Here is a 16,947-nt window from a genome sequence, read left to right on the forward strand (position 1 = left end):
GCGATACTCATGGTCTGCCTGAATCCTGGCAAGCTCAATTTGTGCCTGAGCCCGTACCTCTGCCTCTTGAATACGAGCATTTGCCTCCTTAACATCAGCCTCCTTAGCACGTGCTTGAAATTCAGCTTCCTTCACACGAGCCTCCTGCAGGGCTAGCTGTAACTTAGCTAATTCAATCTGCGTTTGCTCATTTGGAGGAGTTACATTAAACAAGCTTTCATTAATCATGGCAACAATTTGATCTTTAGACTGATGAGAGCGAACAACAAATCCCAATTGTTGAGCAACAATCTTAAGTTCATTCTTTGTTCTGTTTTCTATATCACACACTGTTTGCACATTTGACAAAAAATCTTTGGCTTCATCAAGTGTAGTAATAGTAGACATAATTAATAAGTAACAGTCACAAAATATCAAGCAATATCCTTATGATAATATCCTGAATATCCTGATAAGAGGTCGCCAAATTTATGTTACGGAACAGAGAAAGATAACGTACACTTTCAGTGAGAATGCTAAAAATCACTACTGTCCCGTAAAGTTCCAGGTTCAAAACAAAAGAGTTAGGTAAAATTACAAGTTAAAGTTTAATGCTTAAATTAACAACAAAACATTCAGGACTCATAAGGATAATGTAATGGCAAAAACAGGTTAAATATATGGTTAACTGCAATAGCCTCTATTAACACGAAATTAGCAAGAGTAAATTTATCTAAGTCAGCCCTGATAAAATGAGATACCAGATAATACTCAGTGAATGCCAGATAAATAATTACAGATACAAACTCTTATCAAAAATGACTGACAAAGAACCCTACATAAATTACAAACATCACTAGGCCTACAGATTAAACTTATGCTATACAGTACAAGAACAAAATGCAACAACGGTTATACTCAAATTACACACAGCTGCTAGATGGTTGGAGACTTCTTGAGCACTCACAATAATAATATCTGTACAGGGGAGGACAGAGATGTGAACAAAATGAGGAGCAGATCTAAGTGGCAATGATGCAGAGACTGAGCTCATTATATAGGGGCCAGCAGAGCCTGATACAACTTGTAAGCAGGACGCGCAAATGAAGCGATGGGGACAAACGGTCGACAATCCCGCACTGAATAACAGAAAGGACGACTTACTCTACTATAACGGTAGAAGGGGGGGACTGAGGCAGAACACGCTCGTGATCAAACATGCAGCATACTGAGCGTTAAAATTACACAAAGGATGATGAAATCATAGGCTATGTAACAATATATATATATATATATATATATATATATATATACACTAGTTTCTAAGATATCTTACTGACTGTGAGGGTGGAGGGTGGCAGAGGGGAGGAATTTATCCGCGGTTTTACTAAGTTTGCTAGCTCGACTATAGTCATCACCCGGGGTGAAGAGCATGTTTTGCAAGATCGACTACAGATGTCACCCAGAGTTAATGGGTTAACATACACATTTAAGCTAAATTATGGTACATAATTTTACAAGCAATGATATAAATAAAACATTATTGAGAAAAAAACACATAATTAAGGTTAAACTTACAAAACAACTATGCTCACAATAGGAGGCTAACTGCCTACTCTGACCCATAACGGAAGTAAGGTACAAGAAACAGTGAGAAACTTCTAATAAATCCTGCTTCACAACACTAACCCCTCCCTAGTCCTTTGTCATCCCAACAAAACTACACAATGTGTTCAAACATAATCCTTAATCCAAACTAAACTTTTAACCCTTTCTCGTGCAGACAAGTTTTAAAAGTTTTCTGTGGCATGATATATGGGCTTATCTTCCCTCCCACGTCCCCCGCCCACCACGGGCACCAGAAATGTGTATTCTCGGCTTATTTTCACCACCCAAACATATTCATTTTGCCACAAATCCCACAGATTCCTATTCGCCGATGTTTGTTCTACATGATTAGCAAAAATACACACACACACACACACACACACACACACACACACACACACAAACACACTATATGTATGTTAGGGCCCTGGTAATAAATAATCGGTAGCAAAGATCTCACTTCCCAACATCATATGTTGAATGTTTACTATTCAGTCTCTACATGTTAGACGATCATTGGAAAGAGAATTTTATTAGCTTTCGAATGCCGAAGTCCCAGTTTGATACGATGTATGGTGTTTAAGTAATAAGCAAAAAAGTAAAACCTATTTTCGACAGACAACAGCTTTTTTTTTTCGGGGAGCTCTACTGAAAAATTTTCTCGCCACTGTTATGTTTTTATTTTATCATCCTATGCAGAATTTTATTGGCTGTCATTTGAGTCAATAACGGTGATCCTAGGCCTCATAGTTTTTGAGAAAAATGCAAAAAACTGCTGTGTACCCAAGCCATGTCATGACTGTATGGCAGTTTCCTGCCTTCCTCTAAGCTCCTTTCACATATTTCACCAATTCCTTGTACACTAGATATGCACACCATATTTTCATGATTCACTGTCACTGTTTTTATGGTTTAGTACTCACATTTGGTGCAGGGTAGAGGCAGTGCAGTTGATTAGACACAGTAACACAATCTTCATTGGGCCAACGGCTGATAACGACCAACATTTGGTGCAGGGTAGGGGCAGTGTAGTTGATTAGACACAGTAACACAATCTTCGTTGGGCCAACGGCTGATAACGACCAGGAATGCTTCACAAACACCAAATTTCCTGTTGCAAACACCAAATCTAATCATAACAATGCCCAACATCTATACATAAGCACTACTGATATAGTGAAATATGTTGTACAGCCAGGATGGGGGTAAAAATGGAAATTTTAAGGACCAAACTTCACAGTACCTCCCTAACCCACAGCTCATTTGGTACTGAGTAACCTGTCGGCTCTCTTCCCGTTATCGGGATCCACAGTTGCCAACTCATTACTTTTGACAAGCGCTAGTCAATGACACCTCCAAAAATGACGCCAATTGGCCAAAAACGTTTCCTCTGATGAAAGTTTTAATGCTTTATGGACGACAAACGCGTCAACGATTTGGGGCCACCTCCATATCCAAAAGATGACAAGCGCATCAATGCGGGCGAAGGTGTTAATTATTCACAAAGTAATCCTTAAACTATCAGGTCTTCTCCTATGCCACTTCTGATGATCTCCCTGCTCCTCCACACACTCCGCTTCTTCTGGAATGTCTTGGTCCTCTTCCTGATGCACTTCTTCTCTTGGGAAACTGCCACCATCCTCTTGCACTTCAGCTCCTTGGACCACCTCAACATCCTTTGCTCCAGGAGAGCACGATTCCCCAGAGACATCCCAGCTGTACTGTTCTGGCCCATGGTACTGCCACAGACGATTGACGTGTACTACCTTTGGACAAGTTTTCCTGCCTCCCCAAATCCGGTACGTTACATCTGATAGGCAGTCCAACACAGTGTAAAGCCAGTCCCACGAGCTCTGCAGCTTCGGTGACTGTCCCTTCTTTTGCTGAGGATTGTATACCCAAACTTCATCACCATCCTTGAAGCTCAACTCACTTGCCTTGGCATCATACTTGCACTTCATCACCTCTCCTGAAAAACTGAGGGCTCCTCATACTTGATAATGTACCTCAGCCAGCCTTTCCTGAAGGTGCTTCATATAGCTGGAGGTGTCTGTAGGCAGCTTTTCACCAGGTGGTCTTCCCATTAACAAGTCAATGATTAAGTGTAACTCATGGCCCAACATCAGTTTTGAGGGGTGTAGCCGGTAGACTCATGGGATGCAGACCAATATGCCATCAACAACGCAGGTAATTTCTGGTCCCATTCCGTTTGTCTACCTAAGCAGTACTTGGCTAGTTCTTGTCTTAGGGTCCAGTTGAATTTCTCCACCATCCAATCTTACTGTGGCTTTAGTGGGGTCATCCTGGTGTTCTTGATCCCCAGTAACTTGCAGGGCTCACAAAACACAGCAGACTCGGTACTTCTACCCTGGTCTGAATGTAGCTCTTGTGGCATCCCAAAGCGACAGAAAAACTAGTCAACCAACACGTGAGCAACAGTCACAGCCTCTTGATTGGGAAAGGTATAGGCTTCTGGCCACTTTGTGAATAGTCCATGACGACACATATATACCGGTTTCCTCTTTCAGTGAGTGGCCGAGGTCCAGCAACGTCCACTATGACTCTTTCCATTGGTGCACCCACTTGGTAAAGCTGGAGAGAGGCCCAACCACGTTTCTTAGGTCCCTTCTTGGCACAGTACACAACATAGCCCCAACACCACTGTTCAACACCCTTCTACATGCCAGTCCAGTAGAACCTCAGTTGCATCCAAGATCCCAGACATCATATTCTTTGGAACCACCAGTTGCCAATACTTGCTGATGCCATCAGGTATCTCCCACTGATGCTTCAGTAGTTAGTTGTTCAAATGAAGAAAGTCCCACTGACTCTAGTAGCTCTAGGTTGCAGGCTGAATCTAGAAACCTCTTCTGAAGATGATCGCACTGTACTCCACTGCAGCCACTCTAGCACTTTTGTAAATCTACATCCTCCATCTGCACCTTCTTCAGGTCTTCTGCATCTGATGCTGACCCTGTCACTGTAGTACGGCTGCATTTCTTGCTATTGTCTTTTTTACTACACTGCCAAAAATCTGGGTCACAAGGCCAATGACTCAGGTTGTCAGCATTGCGATGACCCACCCAGGACGGTGCTGTACCTCATAATTGTGCTGGTCTAGCTTCCCTATCCAGCATGCCAGTTGTCCTTTCGGATTGTTCAATGTCTTCACCCACTTCAGTCCCACTTGGTCTGTCCTGATGATAAAGTAAGACCCATACAAGTAGGGCTGGAAGTATTTAAGGCTCTTCATCACTGCCAATAATTCCTTATGGGTCACAAACTAGTTCTGCTCTAGTGGGCTGAACTTCTTGCTGTAATACGTCACCACATACTCCATATCCTTCTTCTGTGACAGAACTCCACCAAAACCATGGTCACTAGCATCACACTCCAAGATAAATGGCTAACCCTGATCAGGGTACGGCAATATTGGAGAGCTTTCCAATGCATGCTTGAGTTCGTCGCAGACCTTCTGAGTCATTGCAGTCCAGGTAAACTTCTGCCTCTTCCCCAACAGCTTATGCAGAGGTGCAGGTATCATTCCAAAGTCCTTGACAACACGCCGGTAGTAGACACACAAGCCCAGGAAACTCCTTAGCTCCTTCACATAAGTTGGAACTGGCCAGTTTTCCACAGCTGCCACATTCTCTGGATCAGTACAGACGCCGCCCTGGCCTACAGTGTATCCTAGGTACTTTGCTTCTTCTGAAACAAGTAGTACTTCTTGGGGTTCAGCTTGAGATGTGCTACTCAGATCCTGATGAACACCTCTGACAGCCTCTGTAATTCCAGGTCGAAAGTCCGTCCAAACACAATTTCATAGTCAAGACAAATGAGAGCCGCCTGCCTTTGCAGGCCTTCCACTACACGATCCACAGACGCTCAAAAGTAGCTGGGGCATTGCATAGACCAAATGGCATCACTTTAAACTGCCATAAACCCTGCCTGTATGAAAAGGTTGTTTTCTCCTTCTCTTTCTCTTCAACCTAGACCTGATGATATCCTGCTTTCATATCTAGGATGGAGAACCACTGGGCACCTGAAAGAGCATCCAACGTGTCATCAATCCTCAGCAATGGGTATGCATCCTTCACTGTCACTTCATTCAGGGCTCGATAATGTATACAGCACCTTACTGAACCATCCTTTTTCCTTACCAGAACTACTGCTGCTGGCCAAGGACTGCTGGACTTTTCTATCACTCCTTGCCCTTGGAGATTATCCATCACCTTCTCCATTTCTTGCCGTTGGGCTGGCGCCATCCTCCGTGCTGGCTGTTTAACCCGCCGCATGCCAGTGCCGTTTTAATACGGTCTGACATAATGCCGTGGCCAGTGCCAGTGCTGTTTTAAAACAGTCTAATATAAAAAACTTCACTGTGACCGCATTTTTCAAGATTCGCGGATAAAAATTGGCAGGCATGTAAGGTAACTGATCCTCTTCCATCCCCCAGGTTGTCAAGGTCATACACTCACTCACTCCCCCCCTTACACTTGCTCTGCCTCACTCTGCCTGTGTGCCTCACACAGTGCTGTACATAGTGAAGGCCTTTTGTAAATATTTTCATGTAAATGTAAGTTGTAAATATTTTCTTTTAAGTATAAGGACTATATAGTGAAGTCAAGTTGTAAATGCCTTCTTGTAAGTGCCAGGACTGTATGTAATGAAGTCAGGTTGTATCTATCTTCAAGTAAATGTAAGATAATGCATTCACAGTGAGAAAGACATGCAAATTGTGATAGATGCTGAAGTAATAAGTAATCAGAAAAGTGTACTGAACATTGCTATACCTTCCCAGCATAAATACCTGAGTGTACCTTCCATAGAAAATGACTTACTCTCACGTATGTAGTGAGTGTGAGAGAGTGGCTATACCTGTATACGAGTATGCCGGACTAAATAATACCCATTTCCGAGCCTCGGTGAGCATTTTAATGGCAAAATTAATTGTTTCCACATCAAAATCTATCATTTTAGCCCCCCAAAAAAGGTCAAAAAATGGCCGGCACTGGGGTGACCCACAGGGCTAAATATAGGCAGCATGCAGCGGGTTAATTGGGCTGTGATCCCCAGTGTCTATACAATGCTCCACCAGATCAGTGCATCCCAGGTCTAGTCTCTAGTGGAAAAGACATCAGCAAACTTCATTGGTAGCTGTCTCAACTTCAGCACTTGAGTCATCCAGGCACTGGCAACTCCTTCAAAATAGGTCTTGTAAGTTGTCTGGCAGATACCCATCTTATTTAACTAAACTCCTTTTACTGGGTTTCCTCTGGTGCCACTCAAGGTCAACCAACTGATACAGTCCTACAATTTCTCCCTCATTGATCTTCTGCGGCTCATGTGAGAAATTGGCCACCACAACCAGCACTTCAACTGCACCTGTTTCCACCAAAGTTCTCCCTATCATCACTCCAGCCTTTGTCTTGCACCGTACATCAGGCTCCACTACTCCTATACAGTACAGCTGTCAAAAGAAGCACTCACCTTGCACTGGAGCAATAATTCTGATTTTGGGGGTATAACTGAAGTGCGGAGTTCCCTCACCTCACCATCAGAATTGGTATGTCTCACTGATGTGACAGGACCGACTCTCCACGAACCTTCAACTTCAGCTCACATCCCATGGACATCAGATAGTCCAGGTCAAGAAGGCAAGGATCCTCCATGTCGGCCATGTAGACTAGAAGCGTAGCCTTTTGCCCTCTCACTTCAGTCCAGACATCCGAGGGTCCCCCCAGTTCTGTGTGGTGCCCAGTTATGCCACACAATTATTCTGATGAGTCAGGCAGATACGGATGATGAAACACATCAGGCCTCACAAAAGTCTGCTCTGAGACCGAATCAATCAACATGGAACATTTCTTTCCGTTTATTCTTCCATCTGTTTGCACACTGTCAATTGCAGTTATCTTGCATTTTCTCAGTGGTGGGGCTACTTTGGAAAAGCCAGCTGATGGTTGCCCCTTAACCCGAGACGTCCCATCGAGATATGGGTACGTTGCAACATTTTGCATTTGCCAGTCCCGTCGACGTACTGGTACATTTTGCAATTGCAAGGTCCCTAATTTGCACAATTTTCAATTTTTGCGCGTGATTTTTTGTACATATACACGGGACACCTTCCTCTATTCCTCTACAAGATGCCAAGCAGGGACAATGCCTTACACTGCATAACCTTCCCCCCCTGCATGCCATTGTCTTGGCAATTCACCTGTTACCAGTGACCTGGCTATTAAAGACATTCAGGGCCAGAGTGATTCCCCTATCGATGACAATGTGGAGGACAAGTTTACATAGCATTAGAGGAAGAAACAGTCAGAAATGATGATCAGGTAATGTGGCAAAAGAAGGTCAGGAATGGTGATGAGTTAGAGAGTGAAACAAAGCTTATAATGCCTATATTACTGTTTGAAAACCAATATACTCTCATACTACATATCAATTCGTACGAAATAAATAAATAAATACTATTTAGGAGTGGTGTGGAATAGTTATCCTCCCACAGAACTCGTTTTCTTTGCAGCCAGCAAGGTAAGGAGGTACCCCTACCTGTATCGAGTATTTTAAACCTCAGGTGAGCGATTTATCTACGAATTTTGGATGTTTCTCACCAAAAGCGGAGGTTTTAGCCAAAAAAAAAAAAAAATCCAAAAATGGTCAGGACTGGGGGGTGTTGGAGGTGTGAAAGTGGTCGGGACGTGACGGGTTAACACCAACCTCCACTAGTTTTCTGCTTCTTTCTGATCTTCTGCTGCCTTCTTCATATCCCCTTTTTCTTCCTCAGACACTCAAAATTGAAGTGTCCCACCTCACTACATGTCGAACACACTTTTGTTACAATTGAAGATTTCCCTGTACTGCTCTGTTCTTGCTGTTTCTTCCATTTGTAACAATCCTCCTTCTTGTGTCCTGGCTTCCGCAAAACTAGCAACCTCCACTAGTCTTTCCGTGTTCCCTCTTCCACTTGTGGCAATCTTCTATGTCCTGGCTTTTCACAATACCAGCAACTTCCTTCAAATGTTTCTGCTTCATGTACCTGCCCTTTTCTGGCCTTGAATCCTTCACCATGACCTGCCCAAAAAGTGGACATACTATGCATGATGTTCTCAGATTCTAGAGTCATGGTCAGTGCTTGTTGCATGCTTCTGGGTTGTGCCTGCTTCACTTTTACTTTTAACTCTGGACTATCAAGAGCATCGATGAACTGACCCCTCAGAAGATAGCCAACAGGTCAGGTGCTGCTCCAGGGTACGCCTTGCATGCCATACTCTCCAGGTTATGAGCAAGCTGCTGTAGGGATTCTCCTCGAGCCCATACATGGCTCTGGAATCTTACTGTGTAAAGCTCAGTCTGGTATATGGTCCCATGTCTGCACTCCAGCACTTCTACTATGGATTGATGACTTCCTCTCCATCACTGACATCTGGCCCAAAATTTCCATTGTGGCATCCTTAAGGCTAGTAGCAAACTGCACTGCCCTCTGCCTATCATTCCAACCATTCTGATCGGTAAGTAACTCAAACTGTGCACGGTAAGCTTCCCAAGATACTTAACCATGAAATCCCCAGCTTCTCTTTTTAACTGGACCCCCATTATCGCCATGCACTTCGCTGGTTTGGGGCCAACAAACTAGGGCTTCATAATTAAGTCCAGGACATAAATCTCCTACATTCTGATTATTCAACCATGTAATGCTACCTTTAGATGCTTGGGATCCGTCAGATTCACCATACACTGTCCATTCATTTCATATGCTCCCTGTACACTAACCTGAGGCTTAGCAGTGCAATATTTCTCTACAATCTCAATTCTCTCACTAATCATCTTCAACTTGTTGTCTACATGCTGTCTGCATTCCATTACAATTCCCTCACTAATTGCCTTCATTGGTTGTCTACATGCTTCAGCTGGGTGTCAAGATGCTGTCTGAACTCCATTACGTTATTGCATTCCTCACACTTCTGCTGCTGTAGCTTAGCATATACTTCTTCCTTCAGCTGTTGATGCTCATCCTTCATTTCCCCCATGAAAGCATCTAGCTGTCCTTGCATCCTCAGTTGTAATTCCCTCTGTTGCTTCTGTAATGCCATTTGCAGAGGTTCATATTCCTCTTCCTGTTCTTTGTTCTGTGACTTTTTTTATGCGAGGAAGAAGGAACCAAAGGCCATGGGCCTGCAATTATTGTTCCTTCCAAGGGAAAAACAAAATACAAGAGAGAGACAAATTCAAGATCCGATCATTTCGAGATGCCTGGACACACTGCGTTTGAAAGACTGGAGATCACAGGATGCAGGAAATACAGACAGAGGGAGACAGTTCCAGAGTTGACATGTTGCATAAATGAAGGACTGGGAGTAACGGTTAACTCTTGCTGTAGAGAGTTGGACAGAAAAGGGATGAGAGTTTGCTGCTTGACGTATCCTACGCACCCGTCGTACAGGTGGAGGAATGCATGCAGACAGTTCAGAGCAGTGACCATTGAAGCATCGATAGAAAAGAGATAATGATGCAACAGTGCGGCGAAGAGACATTAGTTGAAGGGAGTCAGTAAGAGGAGGAGAGTTAATGAGATGAAAAGCCTTTGACTCCACTCCTAATAACAATAATCACATCCACGTCCACCCCACAATGTTCTTTCATTCGTCAGCCTGTCCCTCCATGTCACTCTACTTGCTCCTTTCAGGTAACTCATTCACTGCTCTCACTCTTAACTTGTTCCCCTCTAATAAGGTCCACACCTCACTTCCATATGTCTGGGTAGGGATCACAATACTATCATGCAGTGACTTCTTAACTTCCATACTCACCTCCCTATTTCTTATCACTGCTTTCAGTTAACCATCAACCTTCCTTCCCTGCTGTACTGTAATAATTGTTCTTTGAGTTCGTTCTGTCCTTCATTCTGTGCCTGAAATTGTTCTTTGAGTTCTTTCTGGCCTTCATTCTGAGCCTGTAATTGTTCTTTGAGTTCTTTCTGTCCTTCTTTTTGTGCCTGTAATAGTACACTTTGAGATGGTAATTGTTCTTTGAGTTCTTTCTGTCCTTCGTTCTGTATCTGTAGTTGTACACTTTGGGCTTGTAATAGGTTCATAATTGTTGCCAGGGATATTTCCTAGTCTTGCCCAGCTCGGGACCTTGTCTGCACACCCCCTTGCTCCATGTCGAAGATTTGACTACTGCAGCACTTAATCCACACTCCTGACACCAGTGTCATGTCACCATCCCACACTGCCCCAGGCTCCAACAGCAGTAGTATAGACTAGGAAGGAGGTTGCCCATTGAGTTGCACTTCCTATGGTAGACCTTTTGGTGTGCAACAAGACCAGCTGAGGCACTGTAAATAAACACTGGCATCTTAAGTTCACTGCCTTTATTTTCCAAATAATTACACTTAATTCATTCCAACTTCACTATTTTCGCAAGAACCGATGATACACAGACTGCAATAACACTTTACTGTTTGCCAACAACACTGCACTATTTTCACAAGTACAAAAAATATACAAACTTCGCCAACTACACTCCACTGACACTGAACTACACTCAAACTGAACTGAAAAACGACTGAAGTTGCTCTAGTCTCTTCCCCATCCTTACATAAGCTTCCTATATTCTACAGTGTTGTACACTTTTCCACATTTCTCATGCATTCCCAAAAGGGGCAACGGTCACAACAGTTACCATCTCGGAGATATTCAAAACATGCCAGAGTTTTCTTACACTGAATAACACTCTAAATTATTTAACATACAGTACAGACTTAAACTACGGTACATAATTTGATAAGCAACAACATAAAAAAAACATTATTGAGAAAAAGAACACAAAAATTAAGGTACAGCTAACAAAATAATAATGCTTACGATATCAGGCTAACTAGCAACTTTGACCCGAAATGGAACTACAGTACGAGAAACAGTGAGAATCTTATAGTAAATCCTGTTTCTCAGGACCCTTCATTTTTTTTTTTTTCGTAGGTCTAATTGCTCTGTTATTCTGGATTATGTGTAAGTTTTAGGTGTGGTAAAAGAAGAAATTTTCTCTACGAACTCATTATTGGATACAACTCCACTGAAATGTGGCTTCAGCAAAATATTTTCTTCTCTCATTGTACTTAAGCCAATGAGCATACCAGTATTTCTTTTAATGGATAAATTTTCTGTTATGTAGAATATAATAGTGACTGTTTTGGTAGGCTTGGTAAAACTGATGTTTTACTCAATCATACCTCTAACTGAATTTCTTTACCATCTACAATGTATAAATCTAAGTCTGATTCCTCATGAATGTTACCATTCCTTCTATTTCTAAAAATTCTTTCTACTTCATCTTGTGTTTTTAGACTGAGAGATGAGCCGGAATTAAAAAAAAAAAAAAAATCTTTTCATCTTCACAGACAGCAGAACCAAAATGCTTTCATTTCCAAAATACTTCTATGTTTACTCTTTGATTACTTGGTTTTATGTATTGTCATCTTTTGTTCTGGTACAACCTTCCCTCAACTTGTAGACAGATATTAGTTTCTCTACTGTTTTACAATCTGAGGTCCGTTGACTATCAGCTTTGTGTCACCTATACTAGGGTTGAAACCCTTTTGCTTAGTCTCTGTCCTCTTAATTTTCTATTTAGCATTCAGATCTTGTGTGGCCTGGATTTGGTATCTATCTGTCTATAGCCTGACGCCCCGATCCCGCAAAGGATGATCACAAACAAAACGCCTCCATGTTGCTTTGTCACCCACCATTTGACTGCCCTCCCGCCACCTCACTCACCCTCCCTCAAATACCTCTCAACTCCATCCCTCCACCTCATCCTCGGTCTCCCCCTCCCTGTCCCTTCCTCCACTTCATCTACGTACACCCAGTTAGTCAGTCTTTCATTCTTCACTCTCTCCACATGTCCAAACAACCTTTGTGTACTTCTTCTAATTTTCTCAATTACATCCACATCCAACCCACAACGTTCTTTCATTCGTCAGCCTGTCCCTCCATGTCACTCCACATGCTCCTTTCAGGTAACTCATTTCCACTGCTCTAACTCTTAACTTGTTCCCCTCTAGTAAGGTCCACGCCTCGCTTCCATACATCAGGGTAAGGATCACAATACTGTCATGCATTGACTTCTTAACTTCCATACTCACCTCCCTATTTCTTATCACGCTTTCAGTGAACCAGCAACCTTCCTTCCCCGTTGTACCCTTTCAATCACTTCATCCCCAAAACTTCCATCCTTACTCATCACACTACCTAAGAACTTGAATACACTCACACTCTCCATATCCTCACCAACCAACCTCATTGTGCATTCTGTGACTACATTCCTCTCAGGCATAATAACTTTACTCTTGTTTAAATTAACTTTCAGATTTGCACAGTAGTAAAATTACCTATCTCACGAGTTTGACCTACGAGATGATGCAACACATTTTGGTCTTTCTGTAACACGTTGCCTATTAGGGCTATGCCCATTTTTCTGAGCCTGCCTGTTGCCTGGTGCGCGTGAGTAAGTTCTTGAGTTCATTTGAGAACTTGACTGTTTGTTTGTTTGTACTCTGATCGAGATTGTCTTTGGTCTTTGCTTGGACTAGATTAATTTATTCCTGCAACAGTCTCTGGCATTTCATCCCTGTGTAATTGCCTTGTGATATATCAGTCAAACTGGCTTTGTTGCATTTCAGCTCCACTTCGTCTAGAAAATCTATTAAGCATATTCCTGGATTATCTGTTATTGTTTATGCGATTATTAACACTCAGGCAATTTGCAAAATACTGCTATATACCCACTGATGTCACCAACACGCATTGGTGACAAATTGCCATCAGCTTCAACCCAGTCTGAGGTTAATATGCTAGCTAACAGGCTTCTCGTAATGGTGGAAACGTCTACCGCTATTTCACCCAAATCTTAGCTGGACTGTGTTTGCTTCAATAAGTCTACAGCTAAATGTAATTCTGTGGCTATACCAACCAGAAAATTCATTCCTCCAGAGAACTTCCTGAGGAATTCTGCCATAATGTTTGAGCTTATAAAAGCTTGTTCGACCTAAGCAAATTGCCAGCTGGGCAACATTCTTGATTTATTCTAGCTGAAAAAACAGCTATTTTTTCCTTATCATCTGTAATGTTTCTTCTTACGAAAAGTTGCTGACATTTTTCTATCATTGTGTGGATATCCAATTTATCTTTCTCAGTACCTGAATATATTGTGAGAGTTTTGCCCTCATGACATACATACATTGATACCAAATTAGTACAGAAATTTTATGGAAGAGGTAATGCACTGGTAGTAGGTTTGTCCACTTTCACTGAAATTTCCTTGCAATTGCCATTTTAAAGTAAGTCATATGTTTTTCCTGATCTGTATACGATATGATTCAGGTTAACGTGATCCGAATAAGTATTGATGATAGTTCTAAATTCCTCACGGTTCATGTCTGACCGCTCTGACCAATCATCATTAATCACTTCAGAGTAAATTTCATTTGTTTGTTGTTTATCTTGTCTTTCTGGTGAGTTATGTTTTTCTGCTTGTTCATAGTTCTCTAACTGTGTTGGGTTATTTGTGTCTTCATGCTCGTTTGCTGATACAAGTAACTGTGTAGAACTATTAAGTATTGCTAAATCTGATTCTTCTGGCATTAAATTTGGTGGGCTTTTAAATATAATGCTACTTACTCACTAAATCGCATTTTACATCTCTGTTGATTTCTCCCTAAAATAAAATTATTCAGCATTCTGTCGATTTGACAGTTATATGACGGATATATAAATAAATGATTATATATATATATATATATATATATATATATATATATATATATATATATATATATATATATATATATATATATATATATATATATATATTATGAAAAAGGTTGTAAGGAGAACAGGTGCAGGAATTAACTGGAAAGAAAATAAAAAGCTGATGGATTTGTACTATGCTGATGATATTGTACTGATTTGCGGAGGTATTTACGAGCTGCAGAGGGTGTTTGATTGTCTGGTGGAGGAAGGAGAAAAAGTGGGATTTGTAATAAATTGTGGAAAGACTGAAATTATTAATATGAACGTGGAGAACCAAATCGATTGTGTAATTGGGAATAATGTGGTGAAGAAAGTAGAAAACTTTAAATATTTGAGAACGATTGTATCATCTAATGGATCATTAAACAATGAAATTGAGGAGAGGATTAGACGGGCTTGGCGAGCTGCTGGAATGTTGAAATCTGTTTGGAATAATAATATGCTTTCGGTACATACTAACGTGAAAATTTACAAGTCCATGGTTAGACCAATTTTAATTTACGGGCATGAGTCATGGTACAGTACAATTGCAACAGATCAGAAAGTACTAGGATTTGAGAATAAAATACTGAAAAGGATTCTTGGGGTAAAATGGCAAGACAGTTACAAATGCAAGAGTAAGGGATATTACGAGAGTGGAACCAGTTAATGAATATGTGAGACTGTCTCGCTGGAAGTGGCTGGGGCACATATACAGAAAAGAAGGTAGTTTAATACAGGATGTGCCAGAGTGGACTGCTAGAGGAAGAGGAGGTAGAGGTAGGCCGAGGGAAACCTGGTTGAGGACAATGAATAAAGAAGCAGGAGAGGAGTGTTGGTGGGACCTGAAGGAGATGGCAAGAGACAAATATTGGTGGAGAGAGTTCATTGAGGCCCTATGCATCCCTTGGGGTGCCACAGGAAATTATATATATATATATATATATATATATATATATATATATATAGTCTATATATATATATATATATATATATATATATATATATATATATATATATATAATACACTATAGCAGTAGCCGTGTGTGTGTGTGTGTGTGTGTGTGTGTGTGTGTGTGTGTGTGTGTGTGTGTGTGTGTGTGTGTGTATTTTGGGCAGCCGAAACTACACATTCAAATTGCACCAAAATTGGCAGAGAAATCGCAAAAAAATTCGCTGATGTGAAAAAAAAAACTTGGTCTCATCATGATGGAAAAACTTTTACTACATTTAATGAGTGATCACATTTTTTACCAAAAAAAAATCCGCTCCTGGTGCCCTGCATAGGATCTCTGTAGAATTTTTTGCCCACAGGTACAGCTGAAGTATTTTGGACTTGCGTTTGGACAACTTGGGTTCCATTCCCGAAGCTGCAAATAACACAATCAATTGCTTAGCTGCAAAAAATCCAAGTGACAACATTACACTACAGTAGAACAGCACATAAACATGAAAGCCCTCCACGAGAGCAAGTGCGAGGGGCCCAAAGGGCCCACGAGCACTTTATATATATATATATATATATATATATATATATATATATATATATATATATATATATATATATATATATATATATCATCATCATCCAATCCTACGTTGCCCCATGAGGAGCGTAGAGCCTGGGGCTAGGCAAGTTGGTCCTGACATTTAAGATGAGAGTGACCAGGCTCACTGATCCGTGAGTGGCATTATGTGAGCAATAAATCCCAATCACTCCTTGGATATAAACCTTCACCAGGTCAATCCGATTGGAGCACCGTAATTACCCACTAAACCACAAGACGCCAAAATCCATTAGGCTTGTCACTCAGTGTAGAGTCACCCACCGGCAGAAGGAAGAGGAATGAATGAAGGCAAGAAAGACAGAAGAAGGAGTGTAAGGTCACCCGTAGGCAGAAGGAAAAGGAAAGAATGAAGGAAAGAAAGATAGAAGAGGATGGAAGGAAAGAAGGATGGAGGGGAGGAAAGGGCATAGATCCGAGAGCAACAGTACATCGAGTGAGTGGATATATATACACATGGGTATAAGGGTGTTTCACAGGGCATGGGTATATAATGAATGTTGCAAAACACTTAACCCTCATTGAAGCCTGTGTTCGTTTAGATGTGAAAATGTGTCTGAACAAGTTTTGACATGATACGATATCATTTGGTGGTCCTGGAAACTGACATTTTGTTTAGTCTGTATTGAGCATACAGCCAGGAAGTTGTCAGTGTGCACTGCGATGGATGCTCAAAGGTTTTCCAGAGTGTAGTTGATTAGACAGCCAAGTGCAGAAATTTTAGGTTGCCGTTAACAAAACTGCAAGTTGGACAACCAAGTGCAGACATTATAGTAGCTATTTGCCAACAAAACTGCAAGTTCTGAAGTAACTGAAGTATCATCAAACACAGCCAAAGGTGGGCAGAACCAAATGTCTGAATCTCTGCCTGGACACCATACTTCCATCTTGGCACAGAGCCAGGATTCCTACTATGAGGCGAGACAATGCTCTTCATAAGATGGAAGCACTCTTGGTGTGGTATGATAAACTGGTTAGAAACCACAGGAGACTACAAGAATAAT

Source organism: Coenobita brevimanus, chromosome 46 (assembly GCF_032717465.1).
Source record: "Coenobita brevimanus isolate Jiangsu-jjx chromosome 46, ASM3271746v2, whole genome shotgun sequence".
NCBI classification, from domain to species: Eukaryota; Metazoa; Arthropoda; class Malacostraca; order Decapoda; family Coenobitidae; genus Coenobita; species Coenobita brevimanus.